Below are 27,920 nucleotides of genomic sequence, written 5' to 3'. Positions count from 1 at the left end.
AGATATCGGAAGAAAGCTTTCACTTCAACTCGCCAAAATTTCTTTATAGTTGCTTATTGCTATCTTTTCCTGAGTATCGAAAGTTCCCCATTCATTGCCGAGTCTAAAGGTACCAACAGAAATTATCTGTCACGTACATGAGACAAGATATAACGAATAAAACATAAACATATACCATTATACACTGCCTCTCAACACGGTGAGTGAGAGAGGCCGCCAATAATCAGCGCTCTCCTTACCCCGTCCTCACCTCCCTACACAGCCTTGTGTCGTGCTGCCTCGCTGCTCCCTCTTCCCGGCGAGTGACACATGCTCATAAATAATTCAGTAATCCGCTTATATTATCATCTAACTATAATTTGATGATTGCATTCCGTTCAGGAGACATTCTTTTATGAAACGCAATCGTTTATAACAGCATTCCTTTAAATATTTACACAGGAAATGATAATAAATAAACAGTGTTATAAAGATATCGCAAGAAAATTTCCGCTTCAACTCGCTAAAACTTCTTTATTATTGCTTAGTAATAGTTTTTCCCTGAGTATCGAAGCTTCTGCATTCACTGCTGAGTGCAACGGTACCAACAAAAATGGTCTGTTATGTGTATGAGACAAGATATAACGAATAAAACATAGACATGTGCCACGCGAGCATTCATTATGCAGCCTTTCAACACAGGGTGAGCGAGAGAGCCAGCCAGCCAATCAGCGGCCTCGTTACAAATGAGGCTCGGCTCCACGGCTCAGAGTTAAGTGAACAGCCTATAGTAGCTGGCCTGTCTGCTGACCCAGCAGCTGGTACAAAGGCGCCAATCAAGGAGTCGCTGTGGTCCATGTGGTCCAGGCTTTGGTTGTCAATAAGAGCCATGACGGAGCCAAGCTCTCCAGCTGCCACTTCTGTCAAGCCATTTTGCCGTCATTAATGTTTACGGCCACCATCAAAATGGGATAGTGGGCACCCGGCCTTAGTCAAGTCAGGTTGGGTTGGGATAGATTGTTTGGTTAGATTAAATTCTTGACAGGTTGGGATAGGCTGGATAGCAATATGATAGGCTTCAGGAACAGTTAGGTTAGTTAGTTACATCAAATCAGGATTTTTGTTCCCCTCCCCCCTCTCTAATCAGCCAATTAATCATTGGGGTGCATACGCTGGGGGTGCGTCGCCTTGCCCACCCCAGGCTTTTCCCCCTGCAAGCCCCCTTCCTCCCCACCTCAAGCACCTCACGGCATGGACTCTGTGGGCATCCCCTTAGCCTCCTCTTCCTTTCCCCTTCTGAAAATAAGTGATTTCTGCGAAACAAATATTACAGAATAAAGAAATAATAATAATAAAGAATCCTTATAATACTTAGCAAACCCAACACTAGGGTAAGGTGATGTACTCTCCGGTGCTAAATCTCCCACTGATATACTAATTGGACTTTGCCACACAGATGCTGGACTTTGTGGACCCTGGCGGCCATGAGGAGGTGTCCATGGGCGCTGGGCAAGGCCGAGGGCGAGGAGTACAGCACACTGGATGAGGGGGACCATGGTAAGGGGTGGAGTGCTTGCTTCAGTTCTCTGTTCAGTTATTTTCTTTTCCTTAGGCCAAAAGTTCAGGCTACCAAAAAGGATAATATTAGTCAAAATTTGTCCTAAAAAAAGATATAATTGCTGGAGTGCCATGCTCTTACTGACGAACACGAATTAGCATACACACACACACACACACACACACAGACAGACATGCAGACTCACCATTCTGATAGCCCAGTGGGAAAAGCTCTGCTGCATGGATCTTAACCCGGTGGTAGCAGCGGGGATCATGTTTGTTAATGGTCCCTCCAAGCAAGAAAAATGAGAAAAAATCATCACTCACACAAACCATTTCATAATATATATCAACGCATTTGTGATCAGTTTATGCATCATCTAATTTTGAGAGTTTATATCATGGGAAAAATTTGGCCCGTCGCTGCTACACACGGTAAAGCCACACATTTGGCCCGTCGCTGCTACCGGGCTAAGAAACTACCCTTGGAAATAATCACAACTCCTATGAAAGCCTTGTCATTGTGTGTGTGTGTGTCTGGGTGTCAAAATGTTTAAGAATCTGGTTCTCCTTCTGCTTCCTCCTTCACCATTACTTATACCCTAATAATTCTCACCATCAGTCAGTTACCATCCCCTTTACCCCTTCCAGGATGGTGCAGGGCTCTCAGGAGATGGACAAGCAGGAACAGGGGACCAGAACTCACAGGTGTTCTTCATTGAGTGTGTGAGTGCCGCTGTCGTCACCATGAACACCTGCTCGGAGGCACCAAGTGAGTAGATGACGCTACCCAGAGTGACTGAAACAGGGAGGGCTTTGGGGAGTGAAACAGGGCTTGGGGTGTCTGAGGTCGAGTGAAACAGAACATACAGGGGAGCTTGGGAAGAGCTGGGGGAGTGAAACAGGGCCTGGAGAAGTTATTACAAGGCTTAGGGGTGTCTGAGGTTGAGTGAGACAGGGCTTAGAGTGGAGCTGGGGGAAGTGAAACAGGGCTTGGAGGAGGGGGGGAAGTGAAATGGGGCTTAGGTTATCTAGCTGTGTCAGTTTCCATTGACATAAGTTTCTAAGTGTGTATTTACCTAGTTGTCTTTACCTAGTTGTGAAATACAGGAAAAGAGTCGTACTAGGCTCGTGCTGTCCCGTCTCCATAATGCTTATTATCCAGTTTGACTTTAAATTCATGAATTGTTTTTGCACACACAGTTTCCTCATCAAGTCCGTTCCATGTTGTTGTGCTTCTGTATGGAAAACTGTATTTCTTGATGTCTCTCCTACAGTCGCTCTTCAATTACTTACTATTCCCTCTTGTCACACTCCTATCATATACCACTAGGTCTTCCCTGTCCAATTTCTCCAATCTCTCTTGTATCCTGTACAATGCTATTAGGTCCCCTCTCTCTCTCCTTCTCTCCAGTGTTGTTAGTCCCAATTTCTCCAGTCTTTCTTCATAAGTATGTTCTCTCAGAGTTTCTGGTAATTTAGTCGCTGCTCTTTGTATTCTTTCCAACTTTCTAATTTCTTTCTTCAATCTAGGTGACCACACTAACGCTGCATATTGGACGTATCATCGATGTTATTAATTTCTTCACCATTTCTTCATCTAGATATGGAAATGCTGCTTTTATGTTTCTAAGAAGATTGTATGTTTCACCAGTTATCTGATTTATATGCTTTCCAAAGGGTAACCTGTTTGTTATTGTCACTCCCAGATCTTTTTCCTCTGTTTTTTTCATGATTCTTTCATTACTCAGAGAGTAGTTCCCCGATATCCGTCTGCTGCTCCTACCAAACTCCATCACTTCTCTGTATTGAATGTCATTTCACATTTGCATGACCATTCGCTTATTCTGTCGAGATCTTGGCTCAGGGCTAAACAGTCATCATCATCAACAGTCAACTCCTCCTCCTCCCTTCCCTTTCCCCCTCTTCCTCCTCCCTCTCCTCGTCCATTCCTCCCTCCACCACCTCACCCTCCCTTTCTCCTTCTTCCTCTTCCTCCTCCTCCTCCCCCTTTCCACCTTCCACCTCTTCCACAATTTCTCCTCGTTCTTCACAGCAGGTCCCGCCTCCCTTCCTGCTCTCCCTCCTCACTTCACCCACCCCTCCTGGCCCCCCTTCCGACCGTCGGGTTCTTGTTGTTGGTGATAGTCAGGTTCGTTATGTTGACAGGTATTTTTGCTCCAAGGATAAGAACAGGACGAGGGTGTGTTTCCCAGGGGCAGGGGTGGGCCATATATCAGACAGGATTGAGGCGTGTATGGCAAGCGAGGGATCGAACCCCATTGTCTTTCTCAGCTGTGGCGGAAACGACGTTTCTCGTGTGCCAAGCGAGGACCTTCTCAGGCGTTTTAGAGAATTGTTAGGCAGGATACGTGACGCTGGTGGGTCACCAGTAGTGTGTGGCGTCCTGCCAAGGAGGGGCGTTGGCGATGGATGGCTGTCCAGGGCGATAGCAGTGAACAGCAGACTTGCTGAGCACTGCGAGCACAATGGGTGGCTGTTCGTCGACAATTGGGACCTCTTCTTTGGCAACGACGCCCTCTACGCCCGTGACGGGATACACTTGACGTTCAAGGGTGTTGAGGCTCTCTCAGACTCCCTTGAGCGAGCACTTGGTACCCTGAGGGATTTTTAGTATAGGCGAGGGGAGGAGTAATGGGAGCAATGGGAGGTGTAATGGGAGGGGACATCTAGCTCATAATATAACCAGGCAGCTTAGAAGTAATTCTAGATGAGTAAAAGAGGACGGGCTAAGAATCTTCTATACTAACAGCAGGAGCCTCAGAAACAAGATAGACTTACTAAGGGGTGAAGCTTGTTCAGAAAATTTTGACATAATAGCGATCACTGAGACATGGATAGACTTTGCTAATAGAAATTTTAGATCAGAATTTGAAATAACGGGTTATCAGATGTTTCACAAAGACAGAAGGGGCAGAAAGGGAGGTGGAGTTGCGCTATATGTTAAAGACTCACTTAAATGTTTAGTTAACAACTCAGTCAAAACTAACATGGATTCAGAATCAGTTTGGGTGGACGTTTACAAAGGTAAAGAAAAACTAACTCTAGGAGTTATATACAGGCCACCCAACCTTAACAGGCAGGACACGAGTATATTACTACATGAGATTGGCAGGGCAGTATGAGTAGAAATGTCTGCGTAATGGGGACTTTAATTATAGGAATATAGACTGGGAAGATCTAGTGGGTGACCTGGAAGCCGAGGACTTTCTTGAAGTTATACAAGATAATTTCCTTAAGCAGGTAGTTACTGAGCCTACCAGAGGAGATAACATATTAGACTTAGTCCTAACCAATAATGGGAACTTGCTACGTGAGTTGGAGGTGGGCGGAGAGTTAGGAAATAGTGACCACAGAACGGTTCGTTTTAGGTTAGACTGGGCGGTAACCCGTGATCCAAACCCAGTGTTAGTGCCAGATTTTAGAAGAGCAAACTACGAGGGCTTCGAAGACATCTTGAAGGGGTAAACTGGGATAATTTAGGGATTCATGAGGGCCAGAACTGCGGATTGGAGAGCCAGGAGAACCAGGTAGAAATGTCTTACAATAATTTAGTTAGAGTAATAGTAGAGGGGCAAGAACAGCATATACCACAGCGAACACTTAGAAAAGAAAACAATGATCCTAAGTGGATGACTCGTGGACTAAAACACGAGATTGGGTTAAAGAAGGGAATTTATCAGAAAATAAAGAATGGGGAAACACATCTCAGGGGCCGGTACGTCGAACTATCTAGATTAGTGAAGAAAAACACCAGGATATCAAAAAGGAACTATGAGATCAAAATAGCAAATGAGGCGAAAAGTAATCCTAAGGGCTTCTTTCAGATGTATAGAACAAAAACACGGGAGAAAATTGGACCGCTGAAAACAAACACAGGGGAGCTAGTAGAAAATTACGAAAATATGAGCACATTGTTGAACGACTACTTCCTTTCAGTATTCACACAGGAGGATCGAACGACTATACCGGAAAGAGTTCAGGTGTACGAGGGCGGGGATGGCGATAAATTGAGGGATATAATCATTACCAGGCAAGTAGTTCAGGATGAGATAGATAAGCTTAAGAAGAACAAGTCGCCAGGTCCTGACGGGATATTTCCGAGGGTATTAAAGGAGCTAGGTGATATAATCAGTGACCCACTAACCGACATCTTTAAGATGTCGGTTAATACTATGTGCCGAGCCTATGGAAAGTAGCTAATGTGACGCCGATTTTTAAAAAGGGGACAGGTCAGTTGCTTCAAACTATCGCCCAATTAGCTTAACATCGGTTATAGGGAAGATGCTGGAGTCCATAATAGCCAGGAACATTCAGGAGCATTTAGAGAAACATAGCTTAATTCACGACTCGCAGCATGGGTTCACAAAGGTAGGTCATGCCTCACCAATCTCTTGTCCTTCTACAATAAAGTATTTGAGGCGGTTGACAGAGATGAAAATTATGATGTAATCTATCTTGATTTTAGTAAAGCGTTTGACAAAGTTCCTCACCAACGACTGTTGCTTAAATTACAGGCTCACGGAGTAGAGGGTAAAGTTTTGAACTGGGTCAAGGCGTGGCTTAGCAATAGGAAGCAAAGAGTGCAAATCAATGGTAAAAGATCTGACTGGGGATGTGTTACAGTGGGGTCCCACAAGGTTCGGTATTAGGTCCACTTTTGTTTATTATTTATATCAATGACTTAGACACAGGAATTAGTAGTGATGTTAGTAAATTTGCAGATGATACCAAGATCGGTAGAGTAATTGAGTCGGATCAGGACGCTAGTATTCTCCAAGGTGAACTCAACAGATTATATGACTGGGCGGATAAATGGCAGATGGAGTTCAATGTAGGGAAGTGCAGTATTCTGAGTGTAGGTAGGAACAACCCCTCACATAACTATTGCTTAAATGACACTCTCATAAGTAGGTCTGGGTGCGAGAGGATTTAGGGGTCTTAGTGAGCTCTGATCTCCGTCCAAGGGCACAATGCATTCAAGCTAGAAATCGAGCTAATAGGGTACTGGGATTTATTTCAAGGAGCGTAAGCAACAGAAGCCCAAGTCTTCCTCAAACTATATTTAGCATTAGTTAGACCTCATCTTGACTATGCGGTTCAGTTCTGGTCACCCTACTATAGAATGGATATCAAAATGTTAGAATCGGTGCAGAGGAGGATGACTAAGATGATTCAGGGGTTGAGAAACTTGCCATACGAGGAAAGACTCAAACAGTTAAACTTGCATTCTCTAGAAAGGCGAAGGGTGCGTGGAGACATGATCGAGGTTTATAAATGGATGAAGGGCTTTAATAAGGGAGACATTCATAAGGTTTTGTTGGTAAGAGAACCGGGTAGGACACGAAGTAATGGGTTTAAACTGGATAAATTCAGATTCAACAGGGACATAGGCAAAAATTGGTTTACTAATAGGGTGGTGGATGAGTGGAATAGGCTTAGCAGTCATGTGGTGAGTGCCAATACAATTGTCACATTCAAAAATAGACTAGATAAATTCATGGACAGCGATATTAGGTGGGGTTAGATACACGGGAGCTTAGGGTCAAAGGAGCTGCCTCGTACAGGCCTACCGGCCTCTTGCAGACTCCTGCGTTCTTATGTTCTTATGTTCTTATTAGCCACCCTCCTCATTATTTTAGCAACATCAGCAAACATATTCATATAGCTTGTCACCCCTTCTGTCATGTCGCTTATGTATATTGCAAACATAATCGGAGCCAACACAGATCCTTGGGGGACTCTACTAGTCACTTCCGTCCAGCTTGATTTATTGTTCCGTCTCCATATCGGCTCTTATCCAACTTTTCCTTAAAATCATGAATGTTTCTTGCACAAACCACCTCCTCCTCCAGCCTATTCCACAGCTCAATGCTTCAGTTTAGGAAGCTAAACTTTTTCACATCTCGCCTACACGTGGTCGCCCTCAACTTTTTTTCATGTCCTCTCATTTCTCTCTCACTCCACACACAGGTCCTCTCTGTCCACCCCGCTCGCCACCCTGTACACTGCTATCAGGTCTCCTCTTTCTCTTCTCTCCAGGGTTGTGAGCCCCATGCTATTAAGTCTTTCCTCATAAGTCCGATCTCTAAGCTCCGGTGTGTGTGTGTGTGTGTGTACAGTCCCCCACACAGGGCCTATAGCTGTACTAAGATTCCTTCATTTGATCCATATATTAATTCATTTGCAAGCAATCTGAATTTATAAGCTTAATTTTACTCTCAACAAATTCACGGGGGGCCAAAGTCTGTCTTAAACATATAGGCACCTCAGTTCACCTGTTTGAAAAGCCTGTCATAGCAGTTGCTGGGCTTTCCATGGAGTGTTTGGTGATGCCAGTGATAGTTTCATATGATTTCTGCATCTTGAGAGGAGAAACACACCCTTGAAAATCCTGATAATCTCTGTGGCCCTGGGAAATAGTTGTAACGGGAGATCAATATGTATAACAATATTGACCTAAGAACACCAAATTCTTTATCTTTCCAAGGCATGAGTGACCCCCAAACCCTCCTTTCCACAGGACTTGTCAAGCCGTCAAGCCAGTCAGTGAACCCAGTCTGCAAGACATCTTGGTCAAGATGGGACACAACCTAACACGCAAACCCTTCAAGCTGGAGAACCAAGACTGGGTAGGTCACAGCTAGAGAGAGATAGAGAGATTTACATAGAAAATCAGACCACACAGACCCCATGGTCCAGACTAGGTGGTCTATCCTTAAACCTAAGTGATTTTACATTAATCAGAAGGCTCCAAAAGGTTGCATTTCTACTCTAGTTGATATTAAGTTGTAGGAAGTGACGGTCGAGCTTGTTTTTAAAGGAGTCAATAGTGTTACACTGGACCACTGATGGTGGGAGCTTATTCCATTCTCGCACTACAACGTTGGTGAAGAAAAATTTGGTGCAGTCTGAATTTACTTGTCTACATCTGAGTTTTACGCCATTGTTCCTCGTGCGCAAAGTGTCATCGATCATAAACAATGTTGATCTGTCTACATTCATGAAACCATTAAGTATTTTAAAACATTCGATCAGTTTTCCTCGGAGGCGACGTTTCTCAAGAGAGAACATGTTAAGGGTGGAAAGCCTTTCTTCGTAGGATTTGTTGCGCAAGGAAGGGATCATTTTCGTTGCCCGACGCTGAACACCTAATTTAGCAATTTCCTTTGCATGGTGGGGAGACCAAAACTGTACCGCATATTCCAAGTGGGGTCTGACTAAACTATTGTAGAGCGGAAGTATTACATCTTTATTCTTGAATAAAAAGTTTCTTTTAATGAAGCCCAACATTCTGTTCGCTTTATTTGCTGCATCGATGCATTGCTGTGAGAATTTGAGGTTTGACGCGATTTTAACCCCCATGTCCTTGACGCATTGAACGCTTTTGAGTTTAACGCCGCGCATTTCGTAATCGAACTTCTTATTCCTCGTTCCAACTTGAAGGACCTGGCACTTGTCTACGTTAAAGGGCATCTCCCATCTATCCAACCAAGCTGAAATTTTGTGCAAATCCTCTTGGAGGCCTTGCCTGTCTTCGTCAGTGAGAACCGAGTTACCAATCTTTGTGTCGTCTGCAAATTTACTAATGCGATTATTGAGTCCAACATCCACGTCGTTGATGTAAATAATGAAGAGCACTGGGCCAAGAACCGAGCCCTGAGGGACGCCACTAGTGACCGGCGCCCACTCTGAGTTAAATCCGTCAATCACCACTCTTTGTTGTCTGTTGCTCAACCAATTCGCGATCCATGAGAGAGAGAGAGAGAGAGAGAGAGAGAGAGAGAGAGAGAGACATACAGATACATATAACAAAGAGAGAGAGAGAGAGAGAGAGAGAGAGAGAGAGAGAGATTGCCTTACTATTCCTGCAGTAAGCGGTGCCTGGCGTTTCCTGAATTTCCTGTTTTCCCTCTGCCTCCACCTCCTCCTCTCTCCCTCCAGCTGCCAACACTCACTCACTCCGCCAGTTGAGTCTTCTGTACCCCCACTGTTGTTTTCCCGTCCTGAGAATACCCCACCAGGACTCCTTGCAATCACTGTCATGGTTTGCAGGTGGGTGTTTGGTGACCCAGGGCATTGAGGGAAGCTAGACGCTCTCCTATAGGGCTTCAGGCAGATACAACTTCCTCATCACCTGCTTCACTCCAGCCCAGACTTTGCCACAGCTTCATCTTAAGGTGGGACTGGTTAGGTTACGTTAAGTTTAGGGTATCTTAAAACACAGGATGTGCGGGAACTTAGTGTATGAATCCATAAAGAATGACCTCACTTTGTTGTATAGAAAGTCTCATTAGTAAGGAAGCATATATGAGTTTTCCGAGTCAAGACCTATAGTAACTGTTTGGGGTTTTGTTAGGCTATATTGGGTTAAGTTTAGGGTATCTTCAGACACATGATACCCAGCACCTTATGGTATAAATCAACGAAGAATGACCTCACTTTGTTTTAGAGAGTTTCCTTAGCAAGGAAGCATATATGAATTTTCTGAGTCAAGGTCTATAGTGTTTGTTTTGGTTTTGTTAGGTTATGTTAAGTTTAGGGCATCTTCAAACACAGGATAGCTATCACCATATAGTATAATTCAATGAAGAATGACCTCATTTCATTGTATAGAAAGTCTTATTAGTAAGGAAGCATATATGAATTCTCTATGAGTCAAGAACTATAGTAACTGTTTGGGGTTTTGTTAGGTTAAGTTAAGGGTATATCTTCAAACACATGACAGCCAGCACCTTATGGTATAAATCAACAAAGAATGACCTCACTTTCTCCTATCCAAACCCTATGCAGTGTTGTAAGGCACCAACTTCTACTGATACAAATTAATTCATTGACATCTTTATTCTTTAATGTGTGTGTCTCAAAACACTAAAGGTAGATCTCAACGTCAATCATAACAAAATCCCTTATGCATAATTTAAGCAGCATCTTCACTCTTTCATCCCTATACTGTCCAGATCCCTTATGCAAGATTTAAGCAGCATCTTCACTCTTTCATCCCTCGCGCTGGTAAACTGGAACAATCTTCCTTCGTCTGTATTTCCTCCTGCGTACGACTTGCACTCTTTCAAGAGGAGAGTATCACAGACACCTCTCCTCCTGAAATTGACCTCTCTTTTGGCCACTCCTCTGAATGCTTTTATAGGAGTTGTGCCTAGTGGGCTTTTTCATTATTGTTTCCTTGTTTTACCTTTACACTTTTGACTGAAAAAAAAATAGGACCCAGCGTACCATGAAAGACGCGTATAATCTGACATTTGATTTTGGTGATAGGGTCATGTGGGTGTATAAACCGACTATTCCTCAACCCACAACTACTACTACTACTACTACTACTACTACTACTACTACTACTACTACTACTACTACTATTACTACTATTACTACTACTACTACTACTACTACTACTACTACTACTACTACTACTACTACTACTATTACTACTACTACTACTACTACTACTACTACTACTACTACTACTACTACTACTACTACTATTACTACTACTACTACTACTACTACTACTACTACTACTACTACTACTACTACTACTACTACTACTACTACTACTACTACTACTACTACTACTACTACTACTATTACTACTACTACTACTACTACTACTACTACTACTACTATTACTACTACTACTACTACTACTATTACTGGGAGACTGGGAGGAGTTTCTGGTGGAGAAGGGAGGGGAGAAAGGCCAGTGGGGAGAGGAGGAAAGGAATGGGAGGGGAAGGAGAGGAAGGGATAAATGAAAATGGAAAGCATGTTTAGGGCAACTCGTAAAGAGATACAATTTGGCCATACACACATGCACACACACACACTCTCTCTCTCTCACTTTAACCCTTTGGCTGCGATAGGGCATTTTTGGGTTTTTTCAAGGTTGCGTCATATACCCTCAAAAAAAAGAAAATGAACCAATTGGCTTTATATGATTTTTACATCGAGAAAAGACCTTAACTTTTTCGTAAATGACATTTATTTTTCTTAGAAAATGTGTGAAGTTTTGAAAAAAGTCCAAAATTGTTACATAACTGGCAAAAAAAATGATGAAATATATCATGCTGAAATGTAAAATACTTCATTCACTTCACTGTTTGGGGACTTAGACTAAAGAAAAGGATTGTAAATTGGTGTTGCTGCCATATTGTGACACTTTACTCAGTGCAAAACCTTTTTTTATTGATATAAAGTTGGCACCATTTATGTAAAATTTCCTTGGAGGAAAGACAGAAAATCAAACAAATTTCTATCCACACAGCATTTATTACTTGAAAAAAATATTCTGAAATTATATCCTATAAAATTCAATTCATCAAACATATAAATTGCAACAATGTACCAAATATAGAAAAATATAGCTCAAAAATTTCTTCAGGAAACAGTTTTATAAACATTGATAGGGTGAAAGATTTTCAATACCTCCCCTTCCATGATTATTTGTGAAATATATCATGTTCTGTAATTCAGTGGGGCTCTCTGAAGTAACACTTTATGCCAAATCATGTTTACATGCTCCTTACTTGAAGGAATCTTGGTGGAGGGAGCAACAGTATCCTCCTCTTCTAACTCCACACTATTATCATTGAAGTCATCCTCAGCCTCATCCAGCCAGTCATCAGTTTTTTCCTCAGACATTTCATCTTCATTTTCACTGTCTGATGCTCTTAGTTCTTCAAGTGTTCTTTGAATTTCTTCATCTGTCTTGAGAAATTTAGTCCTCTTCCTTGCTCCATGGTAATCTTGAAAACAAATATATGTATATGTGTAATAAAAAAGGACATCGTACATATATGCAAAGAGACAATAGTTATCACCATCCTAGTCTAGCCCAAGGAACATGCACGCAAGAAAGAGACAACAGTTATAATCAGCCTAGTCTAGCCTAGGTCATAAATAATATAAAAGAGACTTACAATGTAAAAGAGACTTGTCTAGCCTAGGTTTTGTAAAATGAGAGAGAAGGAGAGTGAGAAAGAGAATTAGACATGTATACATGCATTATACATAAGTATCTATGTGTGCGCACATATTGTTTTAGTAAAATGGCCCTTTTCATAGAGTTAAATGCCCAGTTAAAAACCTTACGTCTTTATTCAAGGTCACACTAATACATCTTCGTTTTTTTACATCATATATGCTTATATAACAATCAGGCATTGTTTATGACACAAATGCAATAATATAATTGATAAAACTTACCTCTGTTATGAGCAGAAATACAAGGAAGATGTGATAGAAGAACTTCATCACACACGTGGGCGCTGATCAGCGGTAGCATTGTTTGTTTACTGTTCCCTATGCCGTCGGCAGACAGTTGTAGCTATCGACCTGTGGCTTTCTGTGTGTACTTTTAGATGAAAACAGATCAATAATCTAAATGGAAAACATTTTTATACCGATGGTGACTATAGTCGACTTTCGCAACCTGGCGCAATCACTCCCGGCGACTATAGTCGAGTACCGCAGCCAAAGGGTTAAACACTTTAAACACTTTATTATCTCTCTCTCTCTCTCTCTCTCTCTCTCTCTCTCTCTCTCTCTCTCTCTCTCTCTCTCTCTCTCTCTCTCTCTCTCTCTCTCTCTCTCTCTCTCTCTCTCTCTCTCTCTCTCAAGCTTGACTCTGAATAAAAAAAAAGTAAACAAATTGAATTAAATAAAAAAAATCCCTCTTGTGTCGCTTGTGCTTCCCAACCAACCAACAAACAAACACAAAAATACATAAATAAAATAAATAAAAATAAATCCATAAAGGTGTTCATCTGATTTTTCTTCTTTCAATATAATTTTTTCTCCTTTTTTATTTGCTATTTTTTTTCTTTTCATGAATTTATTACTATCTCAATTGTTTACACAGGCAGAAGAAGAAGAAGAAGAAGAAAACACACAGAGAGAGAAGAGGAGGAAGAAGAAGAGGAAGGACTTGTAATATGGCAGACATCAAACCAATGGTGAGTGTTAAATATTTTGTCTTTTCTTCCTTCCTTCCTTCCTTCCCTCCTTCCTTCCTTCCTTCCTTCCTTCCTTCCTTCCTTCCTGGCTCTTGTATGGATGGATAGATGCTTACAGGTATGGGTGAGAGGGGCCTGGGGGTTAATAAGGATAAATCTGGGTGTGATTAAAGAGAGGAAGGAGGAAGAGGAGGGGGGCTGTCTGTCTTCCCTGCCCTTTGATAGAATAGATGGATGAGCAAGTTCTGAGGTTAACCATTCCACAGCCTTCAGTCCAGGGTCTTGTAGTGCCTATAGGGAGGGTCTGGGGTCTGCTAAAACATGCTGAGTAATGCACAGTGGAGGCATTAGCAGAGGCTCTGGTGGTTAGGACAGTTTTTTTGGGAAGAAAGATCATTAACGAACAACAGAGAGAGTGGGGGATAGAACAGAGGGACACCACTTTGGACAGGTTTAGGGGAAGAGCAGTGACCGTCTTCCACAGTGGAGATAGAACAACTGGAAAGGAAACTGGAGATAAAATGAGAGAGAGAGAGAGAGAGAGAGAGAGAGAGAGAGAGAGAGAGAGAGAGAGAGAGAGAGAGAGAGAGAGAGAGAGAGAGAGAGAGAGAGAGAGAGAGAGAGAGAGAGAGAGAGAGAGAGAGAGAGAGAGAGAGAGGCCGAAGAACTGGGAAGGAAAAATAAATGTAAAGAAAAAAAAAGATTGAGATGAAATATGAATAAAATGTCATGAGTATATGTGGAGTGTCTTGCTGAAATACACCACTCAAATATTACCCCGGTGTGCCCCAGTAATACCCCAATATTACCTGAAGGATGATGCCTCAGTGGACCCAAATATTACCCCAGTGTGCCCCAGTAATACCCCAATATTACCTGAAGGATGATGCCTCAGTGGACCCAAATATTACCCCAGTGTGCCCCAGTAATACCCCAATATTACCTGAAGGATGATGCCTCAGTGGACCCAAATATTACCCCAGTGTGCCCCAGTAATACCCCAATATTACCTGAAGGATGATGCCTCAGTGGACCCAAATATTACCCCAGTGTGCCCCAGTAATACCACAATATTACCTGAAGGATGATGCCTCAGAGGACCCAAATATTACCCCAGTGTGCCCCAGTAATACCACAATATTACCTGAAGGATGATGCCTCAGTGGACCCAAATATTACCCCAGTGTGCCCCAGTAATACCCCAATATTACCTGAAGGATGATGCCTCAGTGGACCCAAATATTACCCCAGTGTGCCCCAGTAATACCCCAATATTACCTCATGGATGATGCCTCAGTGGACCCAAATATTACCCCAGTGTGCCCCAGTAATACCCCAATATTACCTCTAGGATGCCTGTTACCCCATTTTCATCCCAATATTACCTCTGATACAAAGTGCACCCAGTATTACCCTCAAAATTACCTCAAGGTGTCCCAGTATTACCTCAGTGATGCTCTAGTGAATGCAATATTACAGCAGTGTAGCTCAGTAGTACCCCCAAGGTGACCAAATATTACTTCAATATTGCTCTAAATTACCCTGAAATACTGCAATATTACCTCACCAATATCCTAGTGGAGCAAGTATTACACCAGAGTATTCCAGTATTGCTCTGATATTACCCTAGTGTGCCCCAATATTACCTCTTATTCCCAAATTTATCCCAATATTACCCAAATACACTTCAGTATTACCTCAACAATATCTCAATGAACCCAGCATAACACCAGAGTATTCCAGTATTACTCTGATATTACCCTAGTGTGCCCCAATATTACCTCTTATTCCCAAATTTATCCCAATATTACCCAAATACACCCCAGTATAACCTCAACAACATCTCAATGAACCACCAGAGTATTCCAGTATTGCTCTGATACCACTACCACTACTAACTTCCTCTGACTTGCAGGATGTGTGAAGAAGAAAAAGAAGAGGAAGAAGAAGAAGAAGAAGAAGAAGACTCTGCTCACAAGTAAGAAATTCTGTGTCCCCGCTGTACCTCATTGGAGAAGGTAAGCCTGATTCATTTTTCTTTGAATTATATATTTCCTGATTCCTTCCACAGCTTTAAGGAAAGGCACGCGGGGGGCAGACACTTGTACTCACCTCACGTGACTGAAGGAAGTACTATCTCTGGAGAACTGGAGAACCATCCTTGAAAACCCGATACATTTAATAATATTGGCCTCTACCGTACATACTAATTAAATGTCATCCATTCCGTACCAACTGTCATGTCAATCTCAATGCAGCCTGAACCAGTCAGGGCAGTTGTATAGATGTATAGCATAGTCTCAGTTCACCTTCCCAGTGGTGCCTCCTTGCTCCTTGGCGCCTTTCTGAGCATACTTTGGTTACATGTGCCTTTGTTCCCTCTAAATCTAGTCTCCTTACATAGCCCTGCCTTCCTAACACTGCTGTCAACACGTTGCTGCTCTATGATAAAACAACTGCCTGGCTTGATTTTCTGGTTAAGGTCTATATTCTTATACATGTCTGGCTCCCATTACAACTATTTTTCAAGGCCTTTTTTACCTCTGGATGTAGTCTCCTTACATGAACTTGCCTTGCTAAAACTGATGTTAAGACTTTAGCATTACTGCTATAAAAAAAAAAAAAAAACTGCTGCGTGCGTATTTATTTTTGGATCAAGGTCCAGATTTTTATGTATCAGGCTCCCATTACGACCATTTCCCAAGGCCACAGAGAAGGTTAGCTGGGTTCCCGTGGGTGGTTTTCCAGCTCAATCACCAGGGTTACAATACCGTCGGGGCTTCGTGGTGCAGTGGTTAGCACACTCGGCTCACAACCAAGAGAGCCCGGGCTCAATTCCCAGGCAACTCCTACTACAAGAGGCTTTTTAAATAGGTGTACTTTGGTTCTAATTTGTTTAAAAATACTGGCCTAACCCCTAAAGGGCGGGGATGTACCATGAAATCACCACTTTCAAGGCTTAAAAAAATCACTTTCAGCCCTCTCTCAATTGTGCCCACACTGAAAGCTGTTTTGGGAGGAGGATGAGGCTTATGAGGAGTCGAGGTCACTGGCCGTGGACACTCGGGTGCAGAATCAGATGAGGAAGGTACAAAAACCTCTCCTCCTGCCATTGTTACAGTCACAGCATCACTGAGAGTCACGAAGGAGTTGTGTGGCAGCCCGGGAGTCACGCTGACCCTTAAATTCCCACGCAGACTGCAGAATTACGTAGGATTAGGCAGACTGCAACAACACATCACTCGCCCTTCACCTGGCAGCCAGAAAATACCATTCACCCACCCTTTAGGGAGTCCCCTGGCACACACCTTTAACAGGGCTTTCGTAGGAGTTTTTGGACATTTCCAGGGGTAGTTTAATGACTGGTGGTAGTTTAACCCTTCCCATGTATCCTGAATCTAAAAGAAACAGCCATTAGAACCTGATTAAACTTCTTTTTGGTCTTTGAAAGTAGTTGTAATGAGAGGCCGAACTGTTTGAGGGCCATAGGGTAGGCGGTGGCTGAGTGATTAGTGTGCTGGGCCAGCATTCACCACGCCATGGACAACGTTGATTTGAATCCCCACGCTACTACCTGGGATTTTTCAGTCACCGCTGAGTGGCCTAAGACTACCCACGTGCTGTCCTGAAGACAACCCATCAACCCTGACTCTAGAAGAAACCGTCCAAGTGAATCAAGAATGAGTTCCGGGGGGCAGCATGAGCCAAGCATAACTGGCGGCACTGTAAAAAAAAAGTTGCCTGCGCCATGACAGCCTTGGGCCAACCACCAGCTAGGCGCCTACCCTGAAGAAAGCCTACTGGCGCTATAGGCTGAGATGTCAAAAAAATAAAAGATAAAGAAAGAAAATCTTTAAAAAGCCGTCCCAAAGACATTAATTTAACAGGGCCCTAGTGGTAGTTTAACCCTTGCACTGTACCATGAACCGAAAAAACACTCATTAGAACCTGACTGATCTTCGTTTCGGCCTTTGCAAGTAGTTGACGTGAGGGACCAAAGTGTCCGAGGGCCATATTTTTAAACATTTTGTCGCCAAAGCACACATATTTAGCAAGGCTTTCTTAGTTGTGGGCATTCCAGGGGTAGTTTTATGACTGGTGGTAGTGTGACCCTTCTAATGTACCACAAACCCTAGGAAAACACTCATTAGAATGGATTAATCTCCTTTACGGCCTTTGAAAGTAGTTAACGTGAGGCGGAACCGTCCGAGAACACTGACCAAATATCAGTTGTACCGTGCCTTTCTATCTGTTCTTATCCATTCATTTAAGTCTTCTCTCTTAGGAAGGAAAGCTCAAATACGTACCATGAACCAGCACTTGACACTGGTAGACTCTCCTCTATGACGTTCCTTCTTCCTCCTCCTCTCGCCTTCCTCCAGGTTTCTCCTCTCTTGATGATTGTAGATTCTTCTCCTTCCTCCTCCTCCTCCTCGTCTTTCTCTTCTATCTCAGTGTCTGCATTTATCTCTCATTTTAATTTTTCCTCCTCCCAGATGTCCATCTCTCCACCTCATCGTCTCCTCCATATTACCTCTCTCTACCTACCTTTGTTCCTTTTGTATGCAAATCCTTAATTTTTCCTTCTCTCATAGCCTTCCTCCCTTCACACATTCTCTCTCCACCTCTTGTCTCCTCCATTTTACCTCCCTCTACCTGTCTTTCTTCCTCTCGTACGTAAATCCCTCTCGTGTAAATCCTTTTTCTCTGTATATATATTATCCCAGTTATTTCTCTGATTTCATTTCTCCACAGCTTTTAATATATATATACGAGGCTTCCGGAAGAGAAACTGTAAGGCACAGTGACCTATTGTTACGTAAATTAGTTTGTTAACATTCCCAGGACAGTTTACGGGACTTCCAGCCCTCCGTACACCCCATATAAGGGTGCTTTTCCCTTGCATTCATTCCTTGTTCTTTTTGTGAGAGGTTTTGTCTGCCTTTCCCAATGCAAACTAGAACATAATAGCTCTGTTAAGATGTAAAGTGCAAGGGAAAAGGGACTCCAAACACTATACACAAGGGTCTATGTTTCTTACGACACTTCTCTGCTGGATGCCTCAAATATTAATCTCTGTGTACATATTCTTTTATTTTATCTTCCTATTATGTCTGCAAGCGCTCTCGTTTTTCCTGCTTGTAATGTTGTCTGTTCATCTTACTGTCTAAGGTGTATATATCTCATAGTAATCTTAAATATTCTTCAATATAATTGTTCTTTTATTTTTCATATGCCTGCAAGCTCTCGTCTTTCCACCCTCTCGTGTTGACCATATTTCTCTCTCTTGTCTAAGGTGTATATATATCTCATAGTAATCTCTCATATATTCATCTCTGTACCATGTTCCTTTATGACTCCCTTGTTGCTATCATTGTGTCGCTCCCTCCCTGCTGAAGTGAGGTAAGCGCCATGAGGGTTCATCTTGAGGTATCACTTGCCTGGCATAGACCAACTATTCAGGCCTCATCAGACTAAAATTCAAAGATGTTGAGTCGTTATGGTGGATTTAAGTTCATTCTAATGCCTGGGAAAAGCGCAGAAACAGGGGAATCAGTTTCTTGTGCATATGGCTTGTCTCACATGAGCAGGGAGCGACACATTTGTAGGGGTCTGTTGTTCCTCCTCTCTCTCTCGTAACCTTTCTTCTCGTTTCTGTGATTTTCTCTGATTCTGAATTGTCTTTTTCTAGATGTCTGTCTGTTGTGTTATGACTTTGTCTTGTAAGGTAATGATTTCCCTTCATTTATACGGCTTTTTCTTGAACTTTTTTGACCTCATTACGTATATGCAATCTTTCGAGTTCTCTTATTTTTATAGACGTCTGATTTAGGTCTTGTTTAATGTTCTTGTGTTCCCTTCATTTCCGTTGCTTAACTATTTTGACCTATGTATGCAATCTCTCGTCATTCTCTCCTCTTAATAAGTTCTTCATCTTCCTCTCTCATAAGCTTATATTTCTAATGTTTCTTTCCTTGTATTAGTTTGTTATACTTATAATATGATGTTTTTTGTGGTTTAAATTAGTTTCTCCTTGCTTAAATTTTAAAATGATCAAAGAAATCAGTTTATAGCCAAAAAATATATGAAAAATGGCTTTAAAATGAACAAAATTTGCCATAACTAGCAGTAAAAATAGCTTGAAAATCTGTACTAAGTCCATTATACTTCTTCGGGCGTCCGGAGATTTAGCACAATGGTTATTTGTAAAGTAAAACACAAGATACGTCCCTGATCTTTATTTTCACGAGATAGAAAGTTCACATCTCGCTAGCTAATACATAAGAATCCGTGGCAATCTTCAGAGTTGAACGATTCTTTTCTCTCGGCAGAATCGAGCGGTTGAGTGGACTCCATCTCTTGAGGGGCGGCTTCGTATCCCAGCGTGATCTCCTGCAAGGCATCCCAGCACACACCACATGCTCTGGAGGGGGAGAGAAAGTCAAGATGAATTGGCCTTGTCTTGGAGGAAATGTACTCTGTTTTGATTTTGCTCTCAATAAACATAGACCCTAAGATTTTTTTAATTATAAAACACCTGAACAGTTTGCAGTCTTTCTCCGGAGAGGCTTTGAAGTATAATTGACTTAGGGACAAATCTAAGGTTAAAATTTCCAATTTTTTGCTTATTTCTGGCCAAAAGAGGCATATTTCAGATGAATTTCTGGAATATTCAAGCTATGTAACAGAAAATATATTAAGCATATAAAACAATTAATATAACTAAATAAAGACAGGGCAACATTAGCAGAGAATTCAAAAGCCATGATGAAGGGATGGTCTAAGTGAGCACAAAAGCCGAGAGGAACAGAAGTCAAACCGAGGCTAAAAGTAGAAATAATGAGGACAGAATAATAAATGAAACTGAACTGAAAACATCCATGTACACAAAAACGAAGGAGAAATCTAACAAAAGACGTCAAAATCTGAGAGCAAAGCCAATATTACAAAACTACCCAGCGTCCAGCCGAGAGGGGCATAAGGGACCTTGTATATATTATAAGCAAGGTTCGGAAGTCTTGAAATGTGTTCTGGGAGGGAAACTTAACCCTTAGTTTACTGAATAATTGGTCATTTAATCCCTCTTGGCAGGACACACTGAGGAGGAATGGATTGATGGTTATAACATGGAACGATTATATGTATAGAGAGGAGAGAAAGTGAGGAGGAGAATATGAAATGAAGAGAAGTAAAAGGGAAGAGACAAAGATATAGAGGAAGACGAGAGAAGGAATATCTATCAGGGAGGAGGAAAAAATAAGATACAAGGGAGAGGAAGGGGCAGAAACGGCGGTAGGAGGGAGGAAGGATGAACAGCAGGAGGGAAGAGTCACCACAGCCCGGCCGACCCCATAAGGTACAGTATAAAGACCCTTGTTAACGAGAGGAAAAAAAATCAATGAAATTACAAGAAAATTAGTGATGAGAACATAATACAGAAAGCTTATTGTTATGTGGATTATTATGACCTCTGCTGGGACGTGCAGGCCTATATAATTATTAATCACAGCACTGCCTCCACACACACTCGCACCTATATATAACTAACTAATGAATGAACTAATTGATTAACTACGTGTGATGACTGCTTACTAACTAATGACTCAATAAACTAATTAACTAATGAATGAGCTAATAAACTAACTAATAAATGAACTTATTGATTAACTAGATGCTATGACTGCTTACTAACTAATGACTCAATAAACTAATTAACTAGCTAACTGACTAACAGGGGGCTACCGTAACTCAATACAAGCTTAGGTCAGTATTTATAGATGTTTCCGCCCCTCTCATCAACTGTTTCCAAAGGCCGAGAAGATGAGTGTTATTGTAAGTTCATGGTACAGAAAAACGGTCACATTACCACCAGGGTCATTAAATTAGCCCTGGAAATGCCCTAAACTCCTAGGAAAACCATGTCAAATGTGTGTTTCTTAGGTTCATGGTGCAAAAGAAGGGTCAAACTACCACCAGGGTCATAAAACTACCACTGAAAGTAACCAGAAATCTTATGAAAGCCGTGTCAAATGCAAATGCATGTTTTTTGAGTAAACTGCCCCTGGCCAAAAAATTTCCACTTATCCCCAGACTGAAATGAACATGGAGCCTCCGAGCCTTTGACCTAAACCTTTTTGGTGTGGGCAGCGATAGTCTCAGTATCCTCGGTGTTGTTCGTTTAGGCAAAACACTTACATCATACGTTTGGAGTTTTATGTGTTCACTGCCGTCTGAGTCCTTTAGGATTGGTCCAACCGCATGGTGCTACCTGCTATACAATAAGGCGGTTACAAGGGAGATCTTTTAAGGCCATGGATAAACCTGTGCGCCTTGCTTCTCCCCGGGCAAAAGCTCTTTCCATGGTGTCTGTGTCTGCCAGCGACACCACACCATTCCAAGATAACAAAACAAAGCAAACTCAGGTTTCCGGGGGAGGGAAAAGTGTCAGTGCGATAGCAGGGAGTCACGAAAACCCTCAGTGAACCACAATGCACAGTCCCATACATATCAGTCCCTAATGCCACCGTGGGTTGCGATGTCTGCCTGGAAGGGCCTACAGTCAAACAATTTCAAATAGTCCATTTTGCATTGACTGCCTTGGGTCCTTTCCTCCCTCTGCTCTGCCACACAGTCCCAACACCTATTTTTCCCTCTCATATGTTACCTATAGATAAGATAGGAGAGGAAGGGAATCTGAATCAAACGCCCAAAAGGACTATTTGAAATGGTTATATTATAGTTGTTTCATCCTTATTCTCTACCATGAACTAAAAACACACATTTGGCAAGGCTTTCATGGGGGTTTTGTTTATTTCCAGAGGTAGTTGTGTGACCCTGGTGGTAGTCTGATCCTTCCTCTGTATCATGAACCTGAAAACACAGATTTGCTAAGGCTTTCGTGGGAGTTTTGAACATTTCCAGGGGTAGTTTTGTGACCCTGGTGCTAGTTTGACCCTTCTTCAGTAGCATGAACCTAAAGAACACTCACTGGAACCTGACTGATTCCCTCTTTGACCTTTAGAAATAGCTGATGTGAGAAGCGAAAGAGTATACCAGCCTAATTCATGATGAAGTTAGTGTCAATGCAGACCCCACAAGACTGGCGCAAAGTCATCATTATCTTTAATGGTGAAGGCCTCAGTTATCGCCAAATAGCACAGCCAATTGGTGTGTCCATCTCTAACATAGCACGATGAATGGGTCTGCAGATATGTGGCCACAGGCTCCACTAGTGACAGGCCTCAAAGCAGACTTAACAGTGTAATTACCATGCACTCATTACCAAACAAATACTTCCTATCCTCATATATTGTACATATGTAACCATAATGACGCAGTATGTGGTTTACGTATTAATTTTGGCATATAATTCTGTATACTTTTACTGGCAATTATGCTTCTAAACTACCACCTGGCACTATCATTCCCTCAACTGAATAAGAATGAGGTCAGCCACAGCATTTAAACTGCCTGACAATGGTCCCCAAGCACACACACATTCATCATGGCTTTAGTAGGAGTTGTGGGCTTTTCCATGGGTGGTATCTTGACCCTGGTGGGAGTCTGACAAGACTCTGTACCATTAACTCAAGAATTGCTCCTGAGAACACATTTTGCCTTTTTTTGGCATTTAAGAATAACTGATGTGAGAGTCGGAAGAGTCCAAGAATAGCGATCAATGTCCTGAGTGGAGTGGCTTACATAATTGTATCCACACCACAGTCTCATAATAATTGTCAATAATTTATGTAATGCATTGACAACCTAATGTCAGTGACTCAGAGCTGAGTTAGTTAGCACCAGAATGGCATCTTGCATATGAACAACCACCCTTGTGGTGAAGAATTATCACCCCAACCAATTATTATAGTACGCTTACGTCAACGATATATTTCCAGCACAGAATATGAGCAATGCATTATCTAGATCAAGCGTCAAGGCTCATCAGTGCACATGTGATCCTGAGTCACTGGCACCTCACTCCTTCATTGAGTATGAGTACACAGGGCTAACACGTTCTACACAGGGAGAAGTGTCTCACAATTGTTGGTCTGTGTATCTCAGAATGGCTGGGATGCTTACAGTGTTGGAGAAGTTTTTGGTGAGTGTATCTAAGGGAGCTTCACCCTGCCTGCCTGTTTGAGGTGGCCATGTCTACCTGGTGGTCCCAGTGTGGCGTTGAGTCTCGCCCCTGATTTGGTTTGTCCCATCCTGATCTGCACATGGCAGAAGCCAAATTTTAACTATGACTGAGTAACTAAGTGTGAAGAAGTACCAAGGAGGACCTAAAAAGCGATGCAAAGTGGAACAGGTCAAAAGAATAAGCGGAGGGATTGTTGACATTCTAGTTATATACATACATACATACATACGTCATCACTTACTTTAATAAAAATATAAATAACATTGTAAACAAAGCCCGGACAAACCAAATCAGGTGGATGAGGCTTAACGCCATACCATGGCACAGCTACATGGCCAGCAGCTGTGCCTTTGCTATCTATTAACCCGGTAGCAGCAACGGGACAAATTTGTGGCTTTACCACGTACCAGCGATGGGCCAAATTTTTGCCATGATATAAATCCCCCTAAATAGATGATGCGTAAACTGATCACAAATGCATCGATACATATTATGAAATGGTTTGTGTGAGTGATGATTTTTTCTCATTATTCTCGCTTAGAGGTAGCGTAATTTATGAACCATGATCACCGCAGCTACCACCGGGTTAATGCCCTAGCCACACCACACCACCCATCAGATCCAGCCATGCTAAACACCACACCCCACATCAGACCTGCCACACCCAGCCACACCACACCCCATATCTACACCACCCAGTCAAGCCACACCACACCCCATATCAGATCATGATAAACCACACCACACTGCATATCACACCTGGTCACACTACACCCCATATCTACACCACCCAGTCAAGCCACACCACACCCCATATCAGATCATGATAAGCCACACCACACCCTATATCAGACTGCTAAGCCACAATAGCAACATCACCCCACACCTCATAATAGATCCTAGCACACCACACATCACACCACATCCCCCATCACAGCCAAGAACATCAAACCACATAGCGCACCCAGCCACACCAGAGCCCACACACCATCCGGCCACACCCTTCACACCATGTTACACTAAACGTCACAGCTATATTAATACCCTATATCACTTGGCACTTACATATAGCAGTCAGTGACACTCTATTGCATTAGTCTTCCATTATGAACCATCTTGGTTGAGTAGATTATCTCACTATATACAAAAACTATGGTTAGTCTACTCCTGAAAACTTTCTCTCTCTCTCTCTCTCTCTCTCTCTCTCTCTCTCTCTCTCTCTCACACACACACACACACACACACACAATCCTCTAGGGCAGGGGTTGGCAAGCTTCACAGTGCCAGGCAGGGCCAGAGACAGCTTCTAGGTGCACTGGAGTGCCAAGGAGAACCCAAAAGTGACTGTACAAAAACTTTATAGATAATTATCAGGCACACAGTGGCTAGATTACAAGAAATGTATTTAAAACCATGCACATCAGTGAGTGCAGACAACAGTTTTATCATATTAGTGGGATGGTTGGTGCCACGGAGAAGTGACTCAATGTCTGGATTGACTGATGAGGTGGTCACTCAGCTGGGAGCGTATGTGAGACTTTGTATATTTCATTTTTGAAAAGAGTTGTTCACAACATTACCAAACATGGCAACGATGCGTTTTACATGCTTAATGTATTTGAGAGAAGGGAGTATAAGTTCACGGAAGAAGAGGTGCGGTACCTTGCCTTCTGCTCCTCATTACACAAAGTTGCGGGCCAGATTGTGATAGACATATCAAGCAGGGTGACGGACCATGAGTTCCGTCTCTGGCCTGTGGGTTGGAGGTTGCCGACCCCTGCTCTAGGGCACAAGCTTTCCATATTTTTGATCACCCAACAACACTTACATATCTTTTTCTCTTTAAAATATTTTAACATGGGAAATGGTGTGTGTACGGAAAGCAGAAGACAGTAAAAGTAATGAACAGTGTGTGTGTGTGTGTGTGTGTGTGTGTGTGTGTGTGTGTGTGTGTGTGTGTGTGTGTGTGTGTGTGTGTGTGTGTGTGTGTGTGTGTGTGTGGTGTGTGTGTGTGTGTGTGTGTGTGTGTGTGTGTGTGTGTGTGTGTGTGTGTGTGTGTGTGTGTGTGTGTGTGTGTGTGTGTGTGTGTGTGTGTGAGCTCAAGGGCAAAAAAAGGAAACAATAGTGAAAGAAAGCCTGCAACTCACTGCTCCTATAGAAAAGCATTCAGAGGAGTGGCCAAGATAGGTCAATTTTGGGAGGAGAGGTGTCCTGATACCCTCCTCTTGAAAGAGTTCAAGTCATAGGCAGGAGGAAATACAGATGAAGGAAGATTGTTCCAGAGTTTACCAGCGTGAGGGATGAAAGAGTGAAGATGCTGGTTTTTGGACAGTAAACGGATGAGCTAGAGTAGAAAGTCAAGTGGAGTGGGGCCACAGGATGGGGGGAGGAATGCAGTTAGCAAGTTCAGAAGAGCAGTCAGCATGAAAATATTGATAGAAGATAAAGAAGCAACATGACGGCAGAATTTAAGAGGTAGAAGACTATCAGTGAGAGGGGAGTAGATGAGACGAAGAGCCTTAGACTCCACTCTGTCCAAGAGAGCTGTGTGAGTGGAGCCTCCCCACACATGAGATCCATACTCGATATGAGGGCGGACAAGGCCCCTGTATATGGATAGCAACTGTGCAAGGGAGAGGAATTGGCGGAGACGATACAGAACGCCCAACCTCGAGGAAGCTGATTTAGTGAAAGAGATGAGAAGTTTCCAGTTAAGGATGTTTAGTGTTGAAGAAGGTGACAGCTGAGTGTTGTCAAAGATTAGGGGATGTCATTTCAGGATAATTTTAGCCGAGGCTCAACTTTTGGTCTCACCTGTAGTTTGTTCTTCACATCCTGGGTGACTGAAGATGATGGAGCAGTCAGGCTCCCCAGGGCTGATCAGGCTGACTGGAGGTGGACTGCAGAGGAGAGGAGGGAGGGATGGGTTGTTGGGATGGGACGGGAGGCTTTGGGAAGGGAGAATGTGGCTGGCACTGAGGGGAGGGAGGGAGGGAGGGAGGGAGGGAGGGATTGGTTGTTGGGATGGGACGGGAGACTCTAGGAGGGGAGAATGTGGCTGGCACTGAGGGGAGGAGGGAGGGATGGGTTGTTGGGATGGGACGGGAGACTCTGGGAGGGGAGAATGTGGCTGGCACTGTGGGGTGGAGGGAGGGATGGGTTGTTGGGATGGGACGGGAGACTCTGGGGGGGGAATATGTGGCTGACTGCTCTTCTGAACTTGCTAACTGCATGCCTCCCCCCTCCCGTGCCCTCACCACACTCGACTTTCTACTCAAGCTCATCCCTTTACTGTCCAAACCCCTTACGCACGAGTTAACCAGCATCGTCACTCTTTCATCCCTCACGCTGGTAATCTCTGGAACAATCTTCCTTCATCTGTATTTCCTCCTGCCTATGACTTGAACTCTTTCAAGAGGAGGGTATCGGGACACCTCTCCTCCCGAAATTGACCTCTCTTTTGGCCACCCCTCTGAACGCTTTTCTATAGGGGCAGTGAGTTGTGGACTTTCTTTCATTACTATCTCCTTTTTTTGCCCTTGAGCCGTTTCCTTTGCTGTAGAAAAAAAATCCCAATATGGATTTCTTCCCCTTCAGGACTCATTTGAAGGGAGGAGAACATACAGCAACAAGACACAAGGAGCAGGTTCACAGGAAACAAAGAAGTTCAGCCGCAGCTCTCACACTTGGAGCTGAAGAAGAGAAAGATCTTGCGGATTGGTATAAGGAGAATGAATTCTTATACAACAGTGAGAAGGCTGACTTCAAAAACCAAAATAAAAAGCAAGAGCCTTTTAAGTAAAGGCTGAACAGCTGTGCAGCTGCAAACCAAGATCAACTCTGAGAGATAGAGTCGGGAGGATAAAAAAAAACAAGCCCTCCGGTGGTCTCACACACAGGGAGATGTGTATCATGAAGAACTATGGCTTCATTGCCAAGTACATACATGAGGAAGGTCACAGAAGGCAAGTGGCCAAGCACTGCCCACCAAGTGAAGAATATGGCTGCTGAAACATGGCTCATGAAACAGCAGCCATCAAGAGTGACTCTGAACTCGTGTTTCATGAGTGGAAACAAATGGACCCAGCCACTTGGAAGAGATTCATGATATATATATATATATATATATATATATATATATATATATATATATATATATATATATATATATATATATATATATATATATATATATATATATATATATATATATATATATATATATATATATATATATATATATATATAAT

At 42.7% G+C, this 27,920-nt stretch overlaps 3 long non-coding RNA genes across 4 annotated transcripts; 1 reads left to right on the top strand and 2 right to left on the bottom strand.

The window, feature by feature from the left end:
• Positions 1–874: 874 nt before the first annotated feature.
• LOC126991645 (uncharacterized) lies at positions 875–20,042 on the top strand. Of its 2 annotated transcripts, none has more exons than XR_007745723.1 (7): positions 875–1,536; positions 2,188–2,308; positions 8,081–8,189; positions 9,502–9,737; positions 13,433–13,526; positions 15,442–15,544; positions 19,859–20,042. It is a non-coding gene; the product is annotated as an uncharacterized LOC126991645 (long non-coding RNA). The 2 variants fall into 2 exon arrangements; XR_007745722.1 differs by having other exon boundaries at positions 1,142–1,536; positions 9,613–9,737.
• LOC126991646 (uncharacterized) lies at positions 13,534–15,022 on the bottom strand. The gene is made up of 3 exons (XR_007745724.1): positions 14,872–15,022; positions 14,671–14,804; positions 13,534–14,536 (listed from the first exon to the last, which is right to left on the bottom strand). It is a non-coding gene; the product is annotated as an uncharacterized LOC126991646 (long non-coding RNA).
• LOC126991648 (uncharacterized) lies at positions 19,751–27,768 on the bottom strand. The gene is made up of 2 exons (XR_007745726.1): positions 26,485–27,768; positions 19,751–19,950 (listed from the first exon to the last, which is right to left on the bottom strand). It is a non-coding gene; the product is annotated as an uncharacterized LOC126991648 (long non-coding RNA).
• Positions 27,769–27,920: the final 152 nt, after the last annotated feature.

The sequence above is a fragment of the Eriocheir sinensis genome, unplaced genomic scaffold (genome assembly GCF_024679095.1).
Source record: "Eriocheir sinensis breed Jianghai 21 unplaced genomic scaffold, ASM2467909v1 Scaffold314, whole genome shotgun sequence".
NCBI classification, from domain to species: Eukaryota; Metazoa; Arthropoda; class Malacostraca; order Decapoda; family Varunidae; genus Eriocheir; species Eriocheir sinensis.
This window is presented reverse-complemented; position numbering and strand designations above follow the sequence as displayed.